Below are 24,491 nucleotides of genomic sequence, written 5' to 3' on the forward strand. Positions count from 1 at the left end.
TATAACGAAAGGACGTTGAACAAAACAACACTATTCAAAGACTTGCTGTAATTTATTACCACATGCATTGTTGCTGCTCCTCCAATAGTTCATTTGAATAAGAAAACATTTCAAAATATGTTGGTAATTTTTGGAGATTTCCTAAGATGAGTTTGTTGTTTGCTTGTGTGGATTTTTCTCTCCTGGCTGTGGATGCTTTGAATGGTAGGGACCTGGTATAAGACTGGAGGAAAGCACAGCTGGGTGGGGCTTGAACAAGATGCTAAATGTTATAAGTGATTTTGTGAATTCCTTTTCCTTCCTTTGCTTTTTTTCCCCCACCCCACCTTCTGAATTCCTTTTCTTAACACAGTTAATTGACCTGTAAGAGTTTGTGAAGACCCAGACTCAAATTTTGTACATTACCGTGTGATTTTATTAGCCACAAAGTCTTAAATATGCACTGATGCTCATAGTTTACATTTCGATTAGCCAGAAAACTTGTTTTTAATAAATATAAATCATCTCCTCTCTTATTTTTGCCATATATATATATATATGTGTGTGTGTGTGTGTGTACACACACACACACACACACACAAACACACACACTCAAAACCACAAACACAATGTTTTTGTGGTTTTTTTCCCCCTGTGATCTGGACCCAGGGGCTCTTTACTCTTTTTTAATTGTGGTAAAGTCTACAAACATAAAATTAACCATGCACACTGTTTTTATGTGTACAGTTCAGTGGCATTAAATACATTCACATTGTTGTGCAACCACCACCACCGTCCATGTCCAGAAAAATTTCTCTAAAACACAATGTTTTGAAAACTATCAATTTTATTAAGTACCTCTCATTCAAATAGTGACAGCTGAAGAAAGAAATGTAGACTGGACAACATCTATGCTCTCAGCTGCTACGTTTCAGAAGCAATAAAGTATCTCCTTTTGAAAAATCGCTTCCCATTTTATCATTCCTTGCAAATCCATAGTAATGTTGCTTTATGGAAACAAAATTTAAAACAGAAAACAAATACTTTGTCCCTGCTGGTATTATAACGACGAAAGTTTGTAACAAGGCAACTATTTTATAGCCCTCCAAGCTCATTAAAACGACATTCTTCCTGTTGTGTTCTATCTTTTCGACAGGTATGTAATGAAGATAGATGGTGTGTGATCCTAAGAGCTCCCTTACTAGAGAGTGTTCTGGCCAAATTCAGTTTGTTACATTATACTGTTCTTTTTTATGTTCCTTACTATCATGCGTCTTAGCTGTCTACATAATATCAAATGTAGGTCACTTTCCCCCCTAAAATGCTTTTTAGCATTGTTAAATCCATTAAGGAAGTTATAATTATTCTGAGATGTCTGAATTTTACTACTGACTGGATAGATCTTTTTCTGGTATTAAGTTTGAGCATTAAGGCACTAAAACATAAATTGAAATACGTTTGTGGGAGTTCTTTTTCACATCTTCTATATTTTCTAAAAATTTTGTAATTCTATGAAACTATGCGTGGCCATTTGTGGGGACAGAGCCAGGAGTGCAGTTTCCAGGCTCTTGGCCTCACGTGGAAAGGTGCTGACTCGGGTAGTAAATGGCCATCAACTGTGATTGGATGGCCAGCAGCTGTGGCTAGTTGACCAGCAGCTGTAACCAGTGAACCATTGGCCACTAATGTAACTGTTGTGGCTACGCTAGCAGAAAAATGGGGGGTAGCAAGAAGATGGTGGCTGGCAAGCAGATTGCAGTTAGGGCAGCGGGTTGCGGACAGTGTGGCTCCTGCTTCCTGTGTCTCCAATCCAGCCGCCAGCGAGAATATAGTGGTATGACTCCCCTATTGTGGCTCCGTGGGTGTTCCTTTTTGGCCTCACCACATCCTGCGTTCTTATGTGGGGAGCGGGACCAGAGACCCCGCATGACACTCTGCATGACACCATTGTATGAGAGCATGGTGCCCAGAGCTCCATTCTCTTTCTGAGAGCTTAAGAATGTTCTAGAATATTGTAAGATGGGGATGGAGCACCCAGGATCAGGAGAAGGGGAGTGCGCAAAAACTCTGGCATCGATGGGATTGCCTCCTAAGCAGTCCCCAGGCAAAGGGCTTGGGAGGGAAGGAAGCGGGGACAGCTGGCAAGTCTGGGGGCAGGCCGACACAGAGCAGCCTCGAGCCCTTGGTGCTCTCTCAATTCTCTCGCAGTGGCCCTTACACTTATTTTTTCTCATTCCTGTTTGAATGGTTTCTTCACCACCAATACCCACCACCTCCAACACCTCTTAGTCTCGTCTCCCCTTAGTCTAGAATAGTAATTTCTAGTCCTCCAGAACAAATCTCACACTTCAACCCCACATTTCCCAACTTTTGGTCTAAGCTTAGAGCTCCAACTCAAAAGGCCTTTGAAACTACCTCTCTGAGATTCCTTTCTTTGGTCACATCTCATTCTCAAGGCAACAGGCAAACAGCAGGGGATTGAAAAGGAGAGGCAGAGCTACTAAGTGCAGAAAAGGGGGGTTTTGGGGGGTTAATGTTGCAAAAATATTGTCCTATTGTGATGTAAAGAAGGTGGATTTTCTCTGACAGAAGTATAATAAAATCAGCTTCTCTGCTTGAGAAACTGATCTGTAGTCCCTCTCCAGCCTCAAAGGATAGTCTCAAAAAAAAGAAAGAAAGAAAGGAAAAAAAAAAAAGCAATAAGAAAATTTGCTATTGAGAAACTTAAGGTCCTACAAGGAAAACAGTATGAGAGCCAGGATCACCATCTCAGCTGCACATTAGAATCACCTGGAGAACTTTTAAAAGGCCAAAAACAGAATGCCTGGGCCCACCTCTGGAGACTTTGATTTAATGGGCCTGGGGCTCCAAGCAAAGCTATTTTCCAAAGTTCCCCAGGTATTCAGTGTAAGACTGAAACCCTCAGGATATGAGCACAGCTGACTTCTCCCTGAGACACAGGACCTTTCCTGGGCTCGCGATATTTTCAGGGGCCCACAACAATGTCTAATTTCTTTTAAAATTAGAAGAAAAAAATGAATATTTAGGCAGAAAAACATTTTACTATATAATATTAACATATTTTTCTTTATACCAATACATTCCTAAAATATAGTTTTTAATACATTTTTATGGAAGAAGGGACCCACAATACAAATGTGCCCAGGGCCCCCCAGAAGTCATCATGTAGCCCTTTATTAAAGGGACCTGTGTAAGGATATGTCTTTGAATATCCCTCAATATAATAATTTGGTTCACATTAAGAGGGACTGAAATACATCTGTGATGTCTGAATCTTGTATTGGCAATAGTGATGCCTATTTTTCCCTTTATTCTGTCTGTCCATTGCAGATGGTTCAGGGTGGTCTCTACTCAGTTTCAATGAGTTGCCTATAAATTTTGCTGTTGCCAGTGAGAGCCCAGGAGGCGTTTTGAGTGTCTAGTCTTCTATCCAAACGTCCAGATCAGAGCTACTGATCTGGTCCCTGTGGTTTCAGACACACCAGATTGGAGGCCTCCAAGAAAAAGCAGCATTGGCCCTGAGGAGAGAGAGAGGTCTCCACTAATGTGGGGCTCTCTGCCCGGGCTATGCCAGCCTCTGATGCCCAGTTCTTGCCTGACTCCTCCTGTGGGCAGAGCTTCACTAAGGCTGAATTGCATAAACCTCTCCTGCCCCATTTCCTTCCTTCCAAACCCACATCCGAGGTTTAAAAGTCATCTTCGCCATGTTGGCACAAACTCCGGAATTCTCATGGCAAGAGAAAGGCCTAGGGACATTAATATCCATGTCTTTGAATTTCATGTAGGGCACTCAGGGCTGGGAAGCACTGAGATGAGGGAAGAGAGGCTTGAGGTGAATTATCCCTGGATGCCTTTCAGTTTGCCGTCCTCTGCTGCTTCAGCAGAGCTCTGTTTTCGACGGACCCAGGAGCAGTGGAGGCTGCTCCCCCTCATATTAAGAATTTGGTCTTGGACAATTTGGATCGTTTTTCTGAGCCTCAACTCCCTCCTCTATAAAATGGGGATAAGAACATCAACCTCTCCGGGTTGCTCTGAAATTTAAAATGTTGAACGTGAAATTCCTTCAATTGCTCAAGAAATCCATGTTCCTGCTGTAATTACTGCCTCTTTGACCATAGGTCTGTGGTCAGAGGGAATCACCCGTCTGTGGACTTTAACTGGCTCTTGAGTAGGCCGACTCACAAGCCCTAAGGTGGCTCCTCAGACTTAAGTTCTAGAAAAATGTATCCACTTCTGCAAGATAAACTAAATTCTACTTTTCATTATTTCCGGCATAATCATCAAATCGTCCCAGCATGCTACGTTTGCTTTAGACATATCCAAGAAAAATGTGTTCTGGAAGGAACAATCCTTCATTAGAGAGCTTTAGCAGTCCTAAATGAATAAAAATGCAGCATGTAGAAATATTTAATCTTTGTTTCAGTTCTCCTCCATTGCTCAGTTGGTCCGAATATAGTCTAAGAATATGGCCTTCAAGATGGCTTAGATCATCTATGACCAAATAATTCAACCCTCAAATATGGTTAATTAATTTGCTACAGAGAAAATGTAGGCTACAGAGTCAAAATTTAAATTTTTTAAAAAAGGTTTTATGTTTAATCTTGGAATTTGAGCTATCCTGACTTTGGCCACAGATGGTAGGAAAGGCCAGACTTTTATATCCTGGAATTGTCTCAACATAACTACGGACACTTTCGGGATAATATTTAACACGCATCTTCATGGAACTAGTATCATTTTGTGGTTTGGAGATGACTGCGGAGACAGGGATTGTAAACTTGTCCTGTTTCTTGATAATTCCTCAGCTGATTGGCTGAGCTTCGTTGTTTCTACTCTTGTTCTTCAGCCTCCAGGCAGCAGGTAGGCAAGCTTCTAGGAAGTCCATCCCTGCTTGGGTCCAGCTGATGCATAAAATGTGCACGGCAGTTTTTGACTATGCTGGATCCCTCCAAAGTTGCTCTTTATTGTCTCTTGATTTTTTAATCTGTTGTACAAGTTGAAACACCTGAGGGAAAAGTCTGTGGTCCCCTTATAGTAAATCCTGGATAGATTCCATCTCAAGCCTTGCTGGTTCCCCTTACCCCCCACTGAGAAACTTTATTCCTCTTTCAAGATTTTCACCTATATGATAGGGATGTCCTACCTTTAGAGCAAATAAAAAATGCAGTGATAGTTTCTTTATCTTCCTGTCTCCCACAGAATAAGACTGTGGTAATGGTACACTCAGTTTCATTACTTACCTCCACACTACACACAAACATGTGTTTTTCCAAACACTACTTTGAACCTTTAAATAGTAATTATGCTCCACCTCTTCCCATGGGGTGCATGATTACCACCTCCCTTTACAGACCCTGAGATGCAGGTCACAGAGAGATTAGGTTACTAGTCCAAGGCCATGGGAAAGTCTTCATTAGAATTCAGATGGGCTGGGCCATTACGTGGCCTGGCCATAAGACAGGAGCTCAGAACTTGTTCTCAGTGGCATTTTCTGATGGGTGATGGTTTGTTCATTCATTCATCCATCACTTACTGAACACTTGCTATGTGGATAGGGATGCAAGGAGGGAACTGGCCCTCTCCTTGCAGGAAAGGAGCTCATCATGTGTGAAAGGGCCAAATTACAAATAAAGATGTGCTGTGATAAAACACGGCAAAGGAAATGGAAGACAGAGGATTTCTTACAAGGGGAGGGACTTGAGCTAAATCTTTAAAAATTAGAGCAAGAGGGAAGGATATTCTTGATGAAGGAGCCTTGAGAGCAGTCCCGGGGTGTGGGGGTGCAGTGGACAGGGGCATGGCCCCCAGTCGAGTTTTCTGGCAATCTGGGGTAGACCATGCAGGACTTTCCACACTTTGCCAAGGGGTTGGATTTTTTTCTGTAGGCAGAAGGAAGACCTAGCAAGTTGGCTTGCCCAAGCGACTCTAGAACTTCAAAGAGAAACTTAACCTAATTGTTGTCTGCATTAAGTCCATTTCCCTAGCACTTGTATGAGAGATCACATTGAAAAGTGAATAGTATAAGATAGAAATTCTCAACATCGTGTGGCAAGTGAAGATGGTCTAAAAAGGAGATGGGCACCCAGGGAATAGCTTCCCCTCTGCCCCAGCTTAGAGCCAGGCCTTGTCAGAGAGGGCACATTGGGTCTCACTGGATGGCAGAGAAGGTGCTGTGGTACCAGACCCATGGAACTTGCTAGAAGTCTGACCTCTGGGGTAAGCTGTTCAGGGGGAGGAGGTGTCTTGCCAGAGTTGCTCCACTATGAAACAGCTAGCGGGTTAGGGGTGGAGTGGGGATAGTGCCAGGTGAAGTTGCAGCTGCAATTCACTGTAGGAGGCAGGGACTGGAGGAGTCATGGGCCCTGTGAGAGCCTGGGCAGTAGACAAGTTGTAGATGCCAGGACAGTTCTATGCAAACTCAGCATCACTTAGTGCTGACAGCTTCCCACCTCAGGTGAGCACTTTGGCCCCAGGGAGCTCTCTCAGCATGGATGCTGGGTGGGGAGTGTCACCTCCCCTGCCCTGCCCCCTTCTCCCCCCAGGGGCAGTCCTTACTGAAGCCTTGGAAAAGTACTTCAGTCAGTTACCTACAGGTTGTCAATTCTGGGGAGCACTCAGCAGCTTCTCAAGAGGCCCCATTGTACACAGAACCAGTCTCCATAGCACACCTTAATCCCTAATCATGGTTTCTGCCTTCCTTGTCTCACTCTTCCTGTTCCCTTACTTCTGCTTCCAGGGATCCCCAACTAAATACACCACTTTCCCCAAGCCCTGTCTCAGGCTCTGCTTTCAGGGCAACCCAAGCTCTTTCGAAGGCTCCAATCAAATGACCTCCTCCAGGTGGCCTTGCCAACCCCATGTTTCTTCCCAGCCACAGCTTCTCCACGTCAATCAAATAAACCACTGTTTTCTGCTTCGCTCACTTCCTCCTGTTTCCTGTGTTGTGTTTCTGATCACACCTTCCACGAATGCCCTCCCACTCTCTTTTTGCTACCCACGTTCGCTACATCCACAGTGCAAGCCACAGGAAGTATTCCATGATGCTGCTTCCCTTATATGGCCCTTCCGGTGTTCTGCATCCTATGACTTCTATGTCATTTACATCCCAGCATTTCTCGGAATACTTCTGCATCATGTATTCCATGATACACAAAATTTGGTGGAAAAAAATGTGATTTTTCTCGACTCTTCCTCCTAAAAATTTCTCTTCTGGCAAGTTGCTGCAATTGAAATAATAATGATAATAATAATAATAATCTGTTTCCACAGGTTCAATAACAATACCCAAGGGAGCAAGACTACATCGAATAAAAATAAAAGAAGGAGATTTTTCTGGGGGGAAATGTTTACGATTGAGCATGAATCTTGACAATAGCAGCGTCAAAGCAATTTCTCTGATAAACTAATCTCTACCCTGCCTCTCTCCTTGCCCCCAATAGGTCCCCTTATTTTTGTTATCAGCAACATATCTGCCTGGAAGTGTGGGCAATTGCTGATTAAATGTATTTTTAGACGGTTAACAAATATTTGCCAAGTGCATACTTTCTATAGCCCCTTGTGTAAGGATCTGTGGGTGAAATAGATGAGTGACATTGAGTACCAGCCGCTCTTCCTGCCGGGTCTCATGCACCCTTCTCCTTCGGCTGGTGCCCTCCACTTTCTCAGTCCTCAGTGAGGGCACTTCACTCTCCTACCTTGGCACCTGGTCCAGCCCTTACTCTCCTTTGCTCTCCACCTGGATGCTGCCCACATCTGGCCCTCCATGTCCGAACCCTCACTCTCTGCTACCTGCAGGGGCATTTCTACTGAAAAGTGTCATCATTACCGCACACTCCATGGAAACTTCAGCAACTCTCATAACAAGTAATCCCTATATCTGGAGCTCCAAGCCACCAACCTGGAAACCTCAGCTGTGTCTTTACCCGCTCTACTCCCTCACTGCACACAGCTGGTCCTCAGGTCTTAGGGATATTCTTTGGAAATTTCTTTTTTCTCCATGCCTCCCTGGGGCAATTCCTTTTCATCACTTTGCTGGCTCCTGGGCTGTAGGTATCTGCCATCCTAAGTCTCCAGGGCCATTTAAATCCCCTCTGTAGGATGCAGGCTCCATCCCATCCATTTTGAGGTGTCCAACTAATACTATTTGGTTAACTTGAGCCCCTCACTTTGGTATTAGGTGCCTTTTCCACCATCTGTCCCAATCCCCCTTTCTAGTATGCATCCCATGACCCCCTACAGGCAGCCTACCTTCAGGAATGCTAGACCATCCTCTGAACTCTGTTCCCACACCCATCCACCTTAAATGTTCTCCTGGACTCACTAGCACCTACAGCCAATGTTTCTAGAATAGCTCAACCCCACTTCCTACAAAAAGACTCCTTTCACTATTATTGCCTCCCTTGGATTCTTAAGTAGCATCCCCCACCCCCACCCCTGCCCTCTCACCACCTATTACTATTACTTTTAAACTTTTATTTATTTATTTAATTGAGGTATAATTGACATATAACATTAGTTTCAGGTATACAACATAATGATTTGATATTTGCATATATTGTAAATGATCACCACAGTAAGTCCAGTTAGCATCAAGTTACAAAGGTATTTTTGTTCCTTGTGATGAGAATTTTTAAGATCTACTCTCTTAGCAACTTCCAAATATGCAATACAGTATTATTAACTATAGTCACCATGCTGTACATTATATCCCCTTGTCTTAATTAGTTTTAAACTGTCAATTTGTACCTTTTGCCCCTGTCACCCATTTCTCCCACCCCCATGACAGGTAGTCACGTCCTAGGCCTGCAGCTTCCTTGACAAGGTCAATGTTTACCTTAAGTGAGCCTATTGTCTTTTTTTGCATCTAAGATGATATACCCTTGGAATGTCAGAGTAATGCCCTTTTCCAGATCCTCAGCGCACACCCACTGCACCAGAGCACAAGACCACAGAACCCCTCATGGCTATCTTGTTCCCAAATACCGTCTCTGTGTGCTATAAATATTAAGTGTTAACTATTTGGTTGGTGCCCACCAATGGAAAAGAAGTACATGTCTTTCCATTTTATTTTGTATCAAATCCCAGAGATTTCTTCGTCTTTGCCTTTCTCCTGCCCCCTTAAATTCGCCTGCCAGTAAATTTCATGTAACCCTCTTTACGTCTTCCCCTTTTATTCTAATGTATAAAATAAGCCACAAACCTGCCGTTCTCTGGAGCATTTTCTCAAATTGTTGAGATTTTGATTGCATAGCTTGGCAATTGTAAATGATGCTGCAGTGAACATGGGGGTGGGGTACACAAATATTTTGTTTCTGAGTTAGTGTTTTGTTTTCTTTGGATAAATAACCAGAAGTGGAATTGCTGGATCGTATGGTAATTCTATTTTTAATTTTTTGAGGAACCTCCGTACTGTTTTCTATAACAGCTGCACCAATTTACATTCTCACCAATAGTGCATAAGGGTTCCCTTTACTCTACATCCTCACCAACACTTGTTATTTCTTGTCTTTTGGTGAATAGTCAGTCTAAAAGGTGTGAAGTGATATCTCATTGTGGTTTTGATGTGCATTTCCCTGATGGTTACTGGTGTTGAGCATCTTTTCACATACTTGTTGGCTATTTTTATGTCTTCTTAGGAAAAATGTTCATTTTGGTCTGTTTCCCATTTTTTAATTGGATTGTTTTGTTTTGTTTTTTGACGTAGAGTTGTCTGAGTTCTTTATATAGTTTGTATATTAGTCCCTTATCAGATACATGATTTGTAAATATTTTCTCCCTTTCACTACTACTTTTTAAAGTCTTCATATTGTTATTTTAAATTATTGAATTTTCAAGTGACTATTTCACTCACTATGTCAGCAAACATTTACTGACTAAGTACAGGCTGTGTGAGATTTTCAAGCTTTTTTCAGGCAATCTTTACAACTTGGTGAGCTAGGTATCCTGCTCTTCATTTCACAGAAGAAGAAAGGAAAATGTTTTTGGTCAAGTTCTAACAACGACTCAGCAGCAGCCCGCAGTTTCCCTTGGAATGGACCTAAACCAGATACATACCAAGAATCTGGCTTCTAATCCCAGCCTCTACCACCATCAGCCTCACTCCCTGTCTTCCTGACAGGCACAGACACTTACGTATTACCCTTAGACCAGGGGTGTCCAAATTTTTTTCAACGTTTTTCACCAAGGGCCATATGCGGTAAAATACACAAACAGCCGGGCCACTCACTAGAGGTGAAGTACCTCACCTGGTTTATTTAAGTAAACTAAATATATTTTTGCAATTTGCTGTGGGCCAATTAATAATGGATTGCTGACCGCAGTTGGCTCCCGAGCCGCAGTTTTGACACTCCTGCCTTAGACTGTAAGTGATGACTATAATCTTATACCTCTCCACCAGTGCTTAGACATAGTAGGTGCTCAATAAATATTTGTAGATGTGATTGTGGTAGAAGTTATACCTTAAGTTTCTGACTAGTTGGGGAGAAAAATGCTGCGCTGAATGGTAAGGCCAAAACCGGGCTCAGAGGCTTTAGGAAAGGGAGGAGTTTCAGGGGTTGAAATAGGAAAGGCTTCCTGGAGACGGGGAATTTGGGGAATTTGGAAGGGCCGAGGCTTGGAGAAAAATACCCAATGATGGTGGGGGTGGGAGGACATTCCGATCTGGGGAAGGGTGAGGACAAAGCGGTGCAGGAGAGGAGTGTGAGGCCTGAGAAGGGGGGAAGAGGGGCTGGCGAGGGTCGGAGAGAGGGCGCGGGCCGGGTGAGCCGGAGAAGGGGTGGTGGATGGATGCCTGGGGAACCGTGTCCCAAGGGTCGGGGGCGGCGTGAGGGCATGTGGCAGCGAAGGGAGGGTCAGGCGAGTGGCAGAGGTGGGTGGGGCGGCCGGCCCGAGAGAGGGCGTCCGGGCGTGGGGCTATCCCAGTTTGGGCCGCAGGTCAGGAGGCCGCTCACGCGAGTGTCGCCCCGCTGCTCGGCCCCTGCCCCTCCTCCCCGGGGGCGTGGCCCTGGCTGGCCCGGCCTCCTGGCAGCGCCGCGGCCCCTGCACTCAGCTGGGCTCAGCTGGCTGCGGCGGGAGCAGGACCCGTAGGCGGCTGCTGCGGCGGTAAGTGAGCCGAGTCCTTGAGCGGGGCCGGGTGTGTGCGGGGACCCGGGAGCCGAGATGTCGCCGAGGGCGCTCGGGCTCCGCCAGGTGCGCAGCGCTCAGCTGGCGCGTCCGCCCTCTGGGCACCGTTCAGCGCCCGCCCGCCCGCCAGGCGCGCGGGTCCTCCGGCTGGAAGGTGCGCTCCTGGCGCCGGCCGGCCGCGTCCTACCGGGGAGACTTGAAGAACATATGGTGGGGGTTGCGGGGGCACTCGCCGCGGGGCGGCGGTGGGATGAGGATCTCCAGGTCTTCCCTTTGGTGAAAAGGGATTGGCTGCCTTCGCACACCAACTTTAACCCTCGGGCTCGAATGACAGCTCGGACGGAGCCACGGTTCCTCCGGGACCCAAACGGAGCACCTCCGTCCTTGCCCTACGCAGTTTTACTTAATTTCCCAGCGTGCTTGTCCAGACCATCCCTTAAAAAGGGATGCCTCTTGTGGCTGCCTGCCTCACCCTGGCCTTCCTGGTTCAGGCAGGTCGTCCCCGAACGCCCCCGCCTCATTTATAGCACGTATCCTAGCTTTCCAAGGGACTTTTCCAAGTTGCATCACTGTTTGGCCTCTAGACAGGTGCTTGGCTGTCCTGTTGGAGTTAGTTACACAGGATTTTAAAAAAACTTTGTATATTTACTGTGTGTGTACCCCCTCATCCCTACACCCCAAGTAAGCAGCACCTTTCCAACGCTACTCACAACAAGCTGTTCAAACACGTTAGGAATTGTTCTGGGAGCATTGGTTCTGGAACTTGGTTGGACATTTAGAGAGTTTTAAAAAATACTAATGCCTAGGTCCCACCTATAGGGATCCTGATTCATGTGGGCTGGCGTGCAGCCTGGGCAATGGAATCTTAAAAAGCCAAGTGCTTCTAATGTGCCGCCGCATTTGAGAACCTCTTCTTTGGGGTTTGCTCCCATAGCCACTTTGTGAACTACTAGAGAAGATACAGAACTCATCTCAGGAACTCTGTAAAACTTTTTTCTTCAGAGTTGTTCACTGGAAACACAGCCCTGATGAGGCTGTCCTGAGTCTGCCTTCTGTAATCCACCTCTCCATCTGAAGAGCCTGGGGGTTGGTGCTTTCCAACCTGAGACTGCAGATGGTGCTTTTTTCTGCAGTTTTCTTTGTTTCTACCTCCGAGTTTACAGTAAATATTGCCTGGGCACTTTCTGCCAAGGAGGTGGGAATGCAGGAATTGAAGCCATGAAGTCCTTGCAAGAGTCAAGGTTATCCTACTCAGGGAAAACCAAGTGATAGTGTGACTTGTCCTATTATGAAAGGATTTCAGATTAAAAAGAAGAAAGATACTCTAGGACTCTATCAGTTTTTGGAGACCCTCTGCCACAGACAATAATTTTGCATAAGTGGGGAAGTTTTCTTCAAAAAAGCAAGCTAACAAGATTCTTAAGGTTTTGTGGTTGATATTGTGTTAATGCCTGTGCATTTGTGGAATAAGCTTATACCTGATGTGTAATTAAGTCCAGCAGATGTAATACAGTGCATAGTTCTTGTTGATAGAATAATATGTGAGTTAGGGAATTAGTGCTCTACAGTAAGTAGCATAGCTCATCTGAGGTGAGACTTTAGCCACTTGTCAAATAATCTTAAAAATGATAGGGAAATAGGACTAAGGAAAACCTGCATATAGTATATATATATATATATATATATATATATATATATATATATACTGAATTTGATCGTATTTTATTAAGAAAGTGTGTTTTCAGTGCCTGTGTTATTATTGTGACAAGTTTTCTGGAATCTTGGTTAATTTACTGTTGTACCTAAGTACGATGTTTGTATTAGATTCCCATCTGAATGTTGCTACCTGGTCACAGACCTGTGGATTTGATTTTTCTTGGGTGCTGTTCCTCTATATTGCATTTTTATTAGTAGTAGGGTGACATACTTCCAAGATAATACCCTCTAGCCATGGAGGAATGTTTGTTCATTTTTAGCTCCTAACTTGAATCAAAAGAACACTCATTTAAAAAAATAAAAAATTGTGGCGTTTTGTCCTAGTTGGTTTTTCTCTTTTTTCCACCTTCCACTACTGTGCCCTGCTCCTATTGCTGTATTCAATTGCTGGAAGTAGGGCCACTGCAGGAACCATCTTAATTGTGTTGGCTTGAGAATGGAGGTTATGTGGGGTGCATGGTCTCAAGGGGAATCCTCAGCCTTTGGGGAACTAGACCATATGGAAAGTGTTTTCTTACTGTTGGGTTTTTTGTTTGTTTTGTTTTTTTCTTGACCAGGCTAACAAAATGAAGCCATATTATTGAATAGTTTGTTAATTTGCTAATCTTGTCTCCATTTTGGGGAAAATGTTCATTTTAGGATGCTATTGAACTCTTGGTGTCTGAAAAGTTGCACTCGAACAGGGATGGTTACACTGTGAATATAATAGTACATTTAGAAAGAAAGAAATGGAAGGAAGGAAGAAAGAAAAAGTGTATGTACATATGGACATAAAAATATTTATTGGAACATTTCTCACTTCAGGGTAGCAGCTCTAATATTCTAACGTGATTAGAAGAAAGTAAGTGAAGAAAAATAAGAAGAGTTAGTGAGGGGTTTCTTCGTTTAGAGAAAGGGTGATCTTTGATTTGTGTTAAGAATAGACTGTACGATCGGCTTCCTTTTTTTTTTTTTTTTCTCCTTCAAGTAGGGACAGTTAATTTGCTTGTACCAATGGGGTAAGGGATTGTTAAAGAACTTTAATGACCTCTTTAATTCTCTTTCCCCCTGAAACCCATTTATTTAAGAGACGCTATTGACCTTTTTAAAAAACACAACTGATCTTGTGTTTTTCCTTTCTTTTCCTCCTCTGATCCAGGCACTAAAGGGCAGTGACATGGCTGAGAGGTTGGCATCACAGGAGAAAACAAAGTTCAAGGGGAATTGAAATTGGGTAATTTTCCCTGAATGAGCAAGCGCTTACTTTATACTGTCATGTGACATTGCTGTTATCAAGAAACAAGTTATGACACAAAAACCCTGAAAAGGGAAAAGAAAGAAAAAAGGATTTGATGGGAATAACACCAAGGTTGACTGGCTTTCATGTAGGGGAAGCCTGTTGGAGTTTTCAGTCAAATGCCCCAGTTCCACCCCCCTTTAACTTCCTTCTTCATGTGCTATCCTCCGCCTGCCAAACCACTCTCCCTGGAAGAGTGCTTCATCTTAAATTCACACCAATGTTTCTGTTTTTCAATTTCTTTATTCACTCACTTAGTAAATTCTTAGAAAGCCCCCACTCCAGGCAAAGCTCTGTATTCCTCACTGGGCTCTTGGTTAACAGGATACAGTCCCTGACTTACGGAGCTTGCAGGTGGTAGAGATGTAAACCATGGGTTACAGTAAGTTGGGAATTCTCAGAATCATGATGAGCAGAGAGAACAGTGGAGGGAGCTGGGGCCCACCTGAGATAGCCTCACCTGGATAGATACCTCCTCAATTCGTTGGCACAAGGAAAGCTTTACTCCAGTTTAAAGTAGAATTCATTTTATTAGGTCCGTATACCATGTTTTAAATGACTGATTGCAGATCCTTTTCTGACAGAGGAGAGGAAAGGGTGTGTGCACAGATCATGCAGAGAAGTGGGGAGTGAAGAAAGAGGAGGCCGGATTCAGGTAGATACACATTGCTCCAGGAGTGTGTACTTACCCAAGTTGTGCAAGCGTATTACCAGAGGCTGGGAAGCCAATGGAGAATGTGGCTGGATCCACTTTTGGCATGTTGGTAACTGGCAAAATAAGCTTGGTAGTGGCTACTTCTGCAACTGAGCTGGGAGGAGAGTACAAAGCACCACGTTAAAGCAGCAGCAATTGCCATTGCCATGCTTTTAGAGCAGGTGGCTTGGTTTTATCTATGACTCCAGCCAGTGTGAGGACATTCAATTCTTTATCATACGGTTGTCACTTTAATTCAGGTTTCCTTGGACAGACTAAAAACTGGACTTCATACTCTTTTTCCCTGGGGATGGTGGTTGCTGACCCATAGGGCTAATAACCCCAGGGTTATGAGTAGTTACCATTTGTTTATTGACAGCCTTCCCAGTGCCAAGTAATGTGCTCAGCATTTGTCCTCCATTCTCTGAATCTATGTTCCTGAGAGGCAGGTGGCAGTGGCCTTAGTTTGATGAGGAAACTGAGGCCCAAAGAGGAGCTGGATCTTGTAGCAGCTCACAGGGCCCAGAAGAAGTGGCAGCGTTGAGGGTTGAGAGTGCTTGGGTCTGTCGGAATACAAAGCTAAGTTCTTCCCACTGCTGCTTGCTCCTCTTGAGCAGAGGTGATTAAGAATGTGCATTTTCCGTGCCTTGGTTTTTCAACATCACAGGCTCCTTAGGTCTAGATTGACTTACTGTTTTCCTCTACTAGATGATGTGTAATAGTCGACTGAAGATCACTGCAAGCTTGTCATCCCAAGGGAAATTTTTATGAAACCCTACTTTTCTTTTTTTAATGGAAGGGGTAGATTCAGCTTTTCAGAAAGGCTCTGAAGGCACCTCAAGTCCTAAGTTAGAGAGACATTATCTCCACATGTCTCCAAGCTCTGCTAACCTCTGAATTTCTGAAGATAATTGGTTGTTGGGTAAGTGATTAAAAACAAAATTCTCTGTTGAACATTGTGTAGCAAAACGAAGCTGTGCATGTTCCAATTCCTATTTATGTGGTGCTTGCGACAAAAACAAAACTGTGCCTGCATTGTAATTACCTCAAGCTTTAAAAATTACAGGTAGGAAGGGCTTAGAGGCAGAATGGAGCTATAATTAGTAAAGATGGGTTTAAGGCAGGGTTACTGAATGTGTGCTTGTTACTACAATAGGCTATAGCTCAATCATTCAACCCGAGAAGGATCAGCTCCCGTGAACATTTTCAGGGGACTCAGTGCAGGGTCGTCAGGAGTTAAGAGTGTTTGGAATTAGAGCACATGGCGTTTGTCATGAACCTTGACTATTTCTCCCAGCATAGGGTAGAGTTTATTCCCAGTCACCCAATCACAGGGATCTCTGCTTGCCTTCAGGCTGTTGCTTTGTAGTTTTTTCTTAGGTCTATAAAGGCCCTTTATTATTAATAATCTTTTAGTGTCGCTTATCTCTTTGCTAGAGGAGTGAGGCAAGATGACCAAGATTTTCTAGTTTTGGATCCAATAATTCTCTTGGTTTTCACTTCTGACTTCCCCTGGCTTTCTATCCTGGTATTTTATTGCATTTGAAATAGGCACTTGGTTTTCCCTGAAAATGTATAGTCCATTCAGGGAGTAGGACCTACTATGACCATGACCCCCCCCAGGGATCCTGGGATCCGGTGACGGCAATGGTGTTAGTCCCGTTTTCCAGGTGAGGATCTGGTAAGGTTCAGAGACCATACTAAGTGGGAGTTTGGGGATTCCAGCTGAGTTTCAAACTCTAAATAGCTGCCCTCTTTTGATTTTATTATAAAGGAAAAAGAAATGGCCCAGTTTTCAAAGTTACGAAGAGGTTCTAATATATCCTATGAATTAATCTATATCTTTGATCTTCATTGTAGCTGTATTGATAGTTTTAAAAAAAATTTCACCATTTTTGCCTATGCGATTTTCATTCTCCTTATTAGAAACAGTGACTTTCTCAGAATTACACAGCAGCAGCTGAAAAGTTGATTAGCCTCTCTCTTGCCCTAATCAAATATCAAAAACCTGGAAAGTTTACTGAGAGTGGTGATTGCAGTGAAAGCTTTAGGAGCTGGAGAGGAACTGATAGAGAAAGAATGAAGGGAGAGATAAGAGACAGAATCGTTTGCAAAGGAACCATAGGGTGGAGTTTACCAAACTTAAGATTTCTTTTACTTGTTAGTTTCAGGTTTGGGGCTTAGGCACCTTTGTTCCCGATGTAGCCAGACCAGCTCAGCCCTAATTGTGCTGCTTTGGGCCACCTGTACGCTTTTCTCTCTCTTTCTCTCTCTCTCTCTCTCTCTCTCTCTCTCTCTCTCTCTCCCCCTCTCCCCCCCCTCTTTTCTTCTCTTTTTTTTTTCTGAGGGGGTGTGGGTGTAGGGTGGGAGAGAGGGAGAGAGGAAGGAGGGGAGTGTAGGGGGGTGTTGGATTAGAGCCACTGGTTACCTGGTTCTTCACACTGGTCTGCTCAGGGCATGACCACCTGGCACTCCAGTTCTGGGTCCCTGCAATGAGTCCCGCTTAGCTGGGTGGGGTACAGAAGAGAGAAAGGGTTGCAAATGTTCTTAGAACACATACCTGCAGCCCTGTCTGAGAACTATTAACACAGCAACTCTGTGAGATAGGCACTATTTTAGAGGTGAGGGGAACAAGGCCATGAGAAAATGGGTAACTTGTCAGAGTTGTGCAGCTACCGAGTGGTAGGATCCAGGGTTCAAACTCGTCTCGTCCTGAGCTGTGCTATTAACAACCTAGATGGTCTCTCTAGACGCAGAGCGCTGGTGGCTGCACTGGCTCTTCATTTATTCCTCCAATTCACCTACTCATTCCTTTCTTCAACACATTATTGACTGCTTGTCTATGCCTTTGTCTCAGCAGTTAGAACACCATCAGTGCCCTTTGTCATAGGTCTGAACCCCCACCAACCTGTAAACCTATAAAGAGGATGGATTTCTCCACTGACCTTGTATCCCTGTGTCTAGCAGAAAATAAGTGCTCAATAAAGTTTTGTGGAAGGAGGGATGGAAGTCAGCCAGCCTTTTGAAACTTGACACCCTTGTATTTCCTCTATCTGTCTCTGGCAGCCACAGTGATTTCTAAACAGAAAAACAGACTAGTGCTAAGAAGGGTGAGAATGTGGGGGGAATGTTTCGCAAAAATAATCTGAGGGGGGTGGACTGATGACTCCATTGGTTAGCTCCGGACAACAGGGTTGTGGGTTTGATTCCCACGTGGGCCAGTGAGCTGTGCCCTCCACAACTAGAATGAAGACGAGCTGCCACTGAGCTCCCGGGCGGCCGGATGGCTCAGTTAGTTGGAGCACTTGCTCTCAACCACAAGGTTGCGGGGTTGGACTCCCACAAGGGATGGTGGGCTGCGCCCCCTGCAACTAAGGTTGAAAGGACAACTACTTGACTTGCAGCAGATGGGTCTTGGGAAAAACACACTGTTCCCCAATAAAGTCCTGGAAATACACACTGTTCCCCAATAAAGTCCTGTTCCCCTTAAAAAAAAATAGAGCGAATTCTTGATAAAAGCATGTTTTTGAAAATGTATTTCAAGTTCTCATGGCCAGTGATCGTTTGTGTGTGTTTGTGCTCAAAGCGTTTATTACTGGAAGGGCATGCTTACCCCCAGCCTGCAGATTGTTTGGTGAGTAAAGGAGGCCTTTCAGGCTTCCTGGCATTGTTGGGACTGTTCTTGCCAGCAGAGCCAGCAGAGCATGATTTCTTTGCAGTTCACCAAACAACTGTAGGGTTCAAACCCACCATCCTTTTTCTTAGGGCAAGGCATGGTGTTCATTTAAATACATGAGCTGGTTAAAATACACATCACATAAAATTGACTAGTTTAACCAGTTTAAAGTGTACACTTCAGTGGCATTAAGTACATTCACAGCATTGTGCAACCATCACTACTATCTAATTCCAAAACTTTCTCATCACCCCAAGGAAATCCTGCACCCATTCACCAGTCACTGCACATTCCTCCTTCTCCCCAGGCTCTGGCAACCACTAGTCTACTTTGTGTCTCTGTGCAATTGACTGTTCTGATTATTTTATGTAAAATGGAATCATACAATATATGGTCTTTTGTGTCTGGCTTCTTTCACTTACTATAATGTGTTCCAGGTTCATCGATGTATTGTAGCAAGTATCAGCACTTTATTCCTTTTTACCTGGTGTCTTTGTAGAGTAACCCAAGCCCCACTTTCATCAGGCCTGTTCTCCCAGGTTGTCTTTCTTCATTTATTTTGGTCCTTTTTGGCCTGGCTTATTTTTTCTACTTTTCCCATCCACTGATTCTAATGACCCTTGAAATGAATATTGGAATGAAGCGCTCACGCTTATTAGGTATTCTGTTTCTGCTGAGGAATTAGCAGCGGGAGCCCATGCAGGGACCTTGAGCTGTGCTTCATTTCCCCAGGACAGCAGGGCAGGTTTTAAAAACAAGTGTCTGGAAAACACCCACCAGGCCCCTTTTATTCCTCCGTTTAAAAGCTTTGCACAATGAGAAGTGGCCCTCAATTAAATCGTTTAATAAAAACCTCCCTCTGTTTTAAAGCATTCTTGGGAAGTGTTTACATTGAACACCACTGCAGCCTTCTAAATGAGGAGCTGTGGAGTGAGTGATCCTTAACCTGTGACTTTAATAATATCCTTTGCTTTAGATTTCCAGGTGGAGGCCTGGGCCAGATTTGTAGCTTGTCATTGACCCAGACAATCTTGACTCTGTCCTCCCCCCCACCCCCCAGCCACCCCCAGTAGAAGATTCAGAGCGGCCCAAAGCCGCATAGACATGTAAAACTAGCTCTTTGGAGAGAGACTAGACTGAAAGGAGGAGAGGTGCTCCCCCCTAGCACCTCCTCCCCACCCCCCATTTTGACCTTAGTAAGCAGGCAGGGGGGCTTCAGTAAGAAGAGATTAAAGCATTTAGGAGAGCAGCTTGGGGCTTCTGAGATTCTGGGTCCTTCCGGCAGGCAAGGTCTGAGGTTACAGCCAGGATTTGGAGCTTTCTTGTGCTAAGGAGGCCGTGGGCCCTGAGAGCTGAGGAGACTCTGCTTTTCGCTCTGATTCTGGAGAGGTGAGCGGGCCCCACCCAGAGGAAGCAGGATGTGGGCAGCTTTGTGGGGCTTATGGAAGGAAGTCCTTTCCAGGAAACTTGAGGATTTATCATAGAGGACTATCTAGGGAAAAGCTGTGCCTTAAAATAAAGGACGCTCTAGGATGGCCTTCCCTTTGTGCTGCTTTCCTGGGGATCCTCATTGTGTGGCCACGATGGGGGCGGGGAGGGGGGTGCAGGAAACGCAGCGTCACTGGCACAGGTTGGGATTTATAGAGAGGCTTCAGGGCCCAGTTACCAGGCCCAACTCCTGACTCCCTGAAAGGCCAGGTGGAGGCCAGGGCTCATCTTGTGTTTATATGAGTTAATATTGTCTAAAGTGCTCAGAACAGTATTTGCACAGGAAGGTGTATATGGGTGTGTTCTTATTATCCTGACACTTCACTTTTGTGAATTCCCAGCTAGAATTGTTAGAAATGCTTATCGGTTTCAGAGCTAATTCACCTCCATACCCAGCTGGCTTAGGGGAGGGTGCTATCACTGGACTCTTAAAAAAACATAACATGCAGATAGAGAAATCATGCTTGATGCATCTAGTAACGTTCTCTGAGGGAGAAAATAAATGTGGGGAGGAGCACACACCAGTGGATACAATTTATGTAGACTTACAAAAGACCTTTGAAAAGACTTCATGCCAAACGTTGTTACATGTACGAATCTCCTACAACTCTGTGGAGGTGAGCGTAAGAAGGAATATGGCTGAAACCCATCTTCTGAGTTGCCCTCAAAAGTTCTTACTGTCTTTTAAAAAATTGTCTTTTAAGTAAACAGTACATTTGTAGAAGGAAATAGATTTCACCATTAATAAGTTTAAGAATCAGATCACTTCCACACACAGATGCTGAATTTCATCCCTTCTGGGATTCGACCCAGGACGATAAGTGAATGAATAAAATGACTAGCAGCTTTGTCACCCCTCTCCCCCAGTAGGATTTAGGAAGCTTGGAGTTTTGCTAGACTAAAAAGACACATGCAGGAGTTAGTTGCCTTTGTATTTTTCATTCCGCTCTGTTCCGTATGGGCTTACCATTGTGCTTCATGAGTGCTCTGTACGTGTTTGAACAATGAATGAAGATCTTAAAATAAGCAGAATATTCTATTAACTGCATGTCTATTATGTGCCATGCAAACTTAACCGTTATATTTGCTCTTAGGATAATTGTATTCATTTTTGCTGCATAATATTGCTGGGTAACAAATAATCCCCGATCTCAGTGCCTCACAACCACAAACATTTATGTTCCTACTTGCTTGCCTGTTGGGTGGGTGTGGTTTGGTTGACCTAGGCTGGCCTTGGCTGGGCCAGGCTGCATTACAGGCGTCCGTTTGGCTTCAGTCTATTCCTCAGTTGCTTATTCTGGGGCCCAGGCTGAAGGGACAGCAATTACCTAGGACAGGCTCGTCTCGTGGCAGATCACAGTAGCATAAGAGGGCAAGTGGAAATGCATGATGCGTCTGAAGGCTTTGGCTCATAACTGCTATGTTGTCACTTCTGCAGACAATCCGTTGGCCAACTGAAATCACATGGCCAAGCCCAATATCAGTGGTTTGAGGATGTATGCTTGGGCCATTCTGGTGGGAAGTCCTGCAGAGTCATATAGCAAAAAGGTGGACATTTAACTCCATTATAGGGGAGTGAGGCACTGGGAATGCGCTTCAGTCCACCACAGTGGTAGAGAACGAATGGGAGGAAAGGGAAGTCTGGGCCAAACAGCCTTTTGGGACCTTGCTAAACCTAGAGATGCTGGGTGAAGAATCACATACATTTTGCTCAGGTGCCAGCCTAGACCTTGGCATGGTAGGACTATAAATTAGACTGGCACTCTCTGACTCTTGGCTGGCTGGACATTGCTGTGTGAATCCATTGTGATGGTGGTACTGGGGATTCCGTTCATCTGTGGGAGGAGCGGAGTGATGGGCTGGGTTTTCTTCTGGTCAGCAGTCATAACCTGACATGCCGCCCACTGTGGTGACAGGAGAGTGACAGACAGAAAGCAAAAAGGACAAAGAGGGTCAAAGTATCCAGAGAGGCCAGAGGCTTGGCTTTATCCTTTGCATGGTCACCTCTTAGCATAGGTCTGTGAGAACTCAGCCTAAGTCCCATCTCTAAGAGTCAGTGACAGGTTATCATCAAGGCCATCATGCACTCTGTCCCCATCTTTAGAAGGAAACTGGGCCTTAGTTTCCGGAACCCTGCTTTTATATCTGAAGAAACAGGCCTCAGGAGGTTAGGTGACTTCTCTTCAGCCACTCACAAGTGGCACACCCAGACGAGCTCATCTAGTTGCCAGAGTAGGGCTGGTCCTTCTGCACCGCTAGGTCTCAGCTCTGGCAGAGCTGTGACTGCTATGTCCCGGCCCTGTGAGGATGCTGCCTTCTCTCCTGAAGGAGCCAGGTGAGCCTTGTGCCTCAGTGTGATGCCTTGGGAAGAGCAAAGTGAAATGTGGGCCAAGGGTAAGCAGCCTTGTGTTACCATTTTGCAATGTGTCCTTTTTTTAGTGAAGGGCTGCTAGACTCTCCAAGGAAGAAAAGGCTCTGGCTATTATGTGAAAATGTACTGAGACTAGATGGGGACAAAAACCCTGTGAAGCCGAGGGTGTGAGGAGATGGAGACTCATATGTGCTGTGGGTGGGATTATAAATCCAGTGGGCTTCTTTTTGGAGAGCAGTTTGGCAGTGGGGATATTTAACCTACAAGTAAACAAAACTCAGTTAAAAGTGCTTTAAATAGGAAGAACATTTATTATCGCATATAAACCTGAAGTCCAAATTTTGGGCAGTTTTGGGGGTTAATTAATGGAAGACCAGATGCATTTCTTCTTTCCTCTGTGCCAGGCTCAGTGTTTGACATTCCTCCTAAGCTTGTCTCCTCGTGGTTCTAATGTGGCTGCAGCTGCTCCAACCTGTATCCTCATTCACCGTGATGAGGGACTTTTCCAGTGGCAGGAAAAGAGGACAGCAGAGAAACTTTTGCTTGGCATGCCGTGCAGAACTTTCATGTCCCTTTGGCAAAAATGACTCTGATGCTCACACCGAAACCAATGACTGTCGTGGGGAAATAAGGTTTCTGTAGATTGCGTAGATCAGTCTTGGGCCTAGAGAAGGGCCCAGCCTTCCCTGAAGCCCATGGACACTGGAGGGAGAGGATACAGCCCTGGAGCTTTGCTGGCCAGGGAGAAATGGGCCGTTGCTGTGGGTAGGTAACCACTGAGATTGGCCACAGCATCATCTGTCAAAATTAAGACTGTGCATGCTGTAACTCAGCCGTGCCCCAGTTAGGAATTTATCTCACCAATATAACTGCACAAGTGTGCTGGCACACACACAACCAGGTTCATTGCAGCGTTCTCATAGCAAAACACTGGAAATAACCTAACTATCTCTTAACCAGGGTCCGGTTGAGTAAATTAAGGTACAAGCATATTATGGAATTGGCAAATCTGTAAATACTGAAAAAGGAAAATTAAAAAAACAGACTATTACGTTTTTTTTCAAAGCAAAGTGCAAATCAGTATATATTCTGAGACCTCATTTTTGCTTAAAACAAGTCTTAATTCTTGATTGCAAATATAAATTTCTGGAAGACATCCCAAGAAATGTTGTTATTTCTGGGCTGTGGGGATTGGTGGTGTGGTTGGGAGCAACCTTTCCTTTTTTACTTTGTGCCCTTCTTGACTGTTTGAGTTTTATAAAAATCATGTATGTATTATCTTTATAACAAAAAAGAAAGTGATAAGTATGATATTTTCTTAGCGTGTGCAGAGGCTTAAGGAGAGGAAACTGGGGCCCTATGTGGGCATTGTGTGGGGGTGGGCGTGTCCTTTGGCTGTGTGTGGTCAATGTGAAGGGAGGTTGTGGAAGGAAAGACACCCCGGAGTGAAATGAGGCCATTTTTTATCTTTTTTGGTACCTGGCGCAGTGTCTTACACATCGTAGAGTCAAATACACATTTGAAGAATGAATGAGTCAATCAAGACCCAAAGCAACTTGACGAAGTACCAAAACCCAACCAAGCAGTTCAACTCAGCAAGAAAGTAGATTCTGCTGGAAATTTTATTTTGCAAATAAAATATGGCTGCCATTTCCTATATTTTCCTTGAGCTCCTAGAATCTAATTCATTCCTAAAAGTCAGTCTAGTATGCAGCTTTCTATTTATCATCCATCTCATATTGAAGGCTACTGTGCCACGTTCTGGGTAATAAACCTGATCAAGGTTTTTACAACTAAGGGTAAGATAGGAATTACCATCGTGTGTTAGCTGTGTTTATAGATGTGGCTTTAATGGAGAGCTATTTAGAAGTCCTAAACTCTGTTACAAGGATAGAATGAGCAGTTACTTTTTTTCTTTTTCAGCAAAATAAACTTCTTTGATACCTGGACTAATCAGCAAATTCCTCTTAATTATGTCACTCTGATAATAGGGAAAAACCACAGTGATCTGATTTCTGGCCAGTGTTGGTAGAAAAGTGAATGTACCTATTGGTGAAATGAAAGAATTATATGTGGTAGTCTTTTAGAGCATAATCCTCCTCCACATAGAAAAGCAAAGGCCTATGGGTATTAAAAAGCCTTTTTATTA

At 44.3% G+C, this 24,491-nt stretch overlaps 1 protein-coding gene across 5 annotated transcripts in view; it reads left to right on the forward strand.

The window, feature by feature from the left end:
• Positions 1 to 10,869: 10,869 nt before the first annotated feature.
• Positions 10,870 to 24,491, forward strand: part of CGNL1 (cingulin like 1) — a 140,768-nt gene continuing 127,146 nt past the window's right edge. For 4 of the 5 annotated variants that reach the window (XM_019732240.3, XM_019732243.3, XM_019732244.3 and 1 more), the window contains exon 1: positions 10,870 to 11,100. The gene's annotated coding sequence lies outside the window, so the exon portion shown is untranslated. Of the gene's footprint in view, positions 11,101 to 13,995; positions 14,051 to 24,491 lie in introns of those variants that run through there. The other variant, XM_019732242.3, reaches the window with a different exon arrangement.

This window comes from Rhinolophus sinicus, chromosome 3 (genome assembly GCF_057876585.1).
Source record: "Rhinolophus sinicus isolate RSI-liver-muscle chromosome 3, RSI-T2T, whole genome shotgun sequence".
NCBI lineage: Eukaryota > Metazoa > Chordata > Mammalia > Chiroptera > Rhinolophidae > Rhinolophus > Rhinolophus sinicus.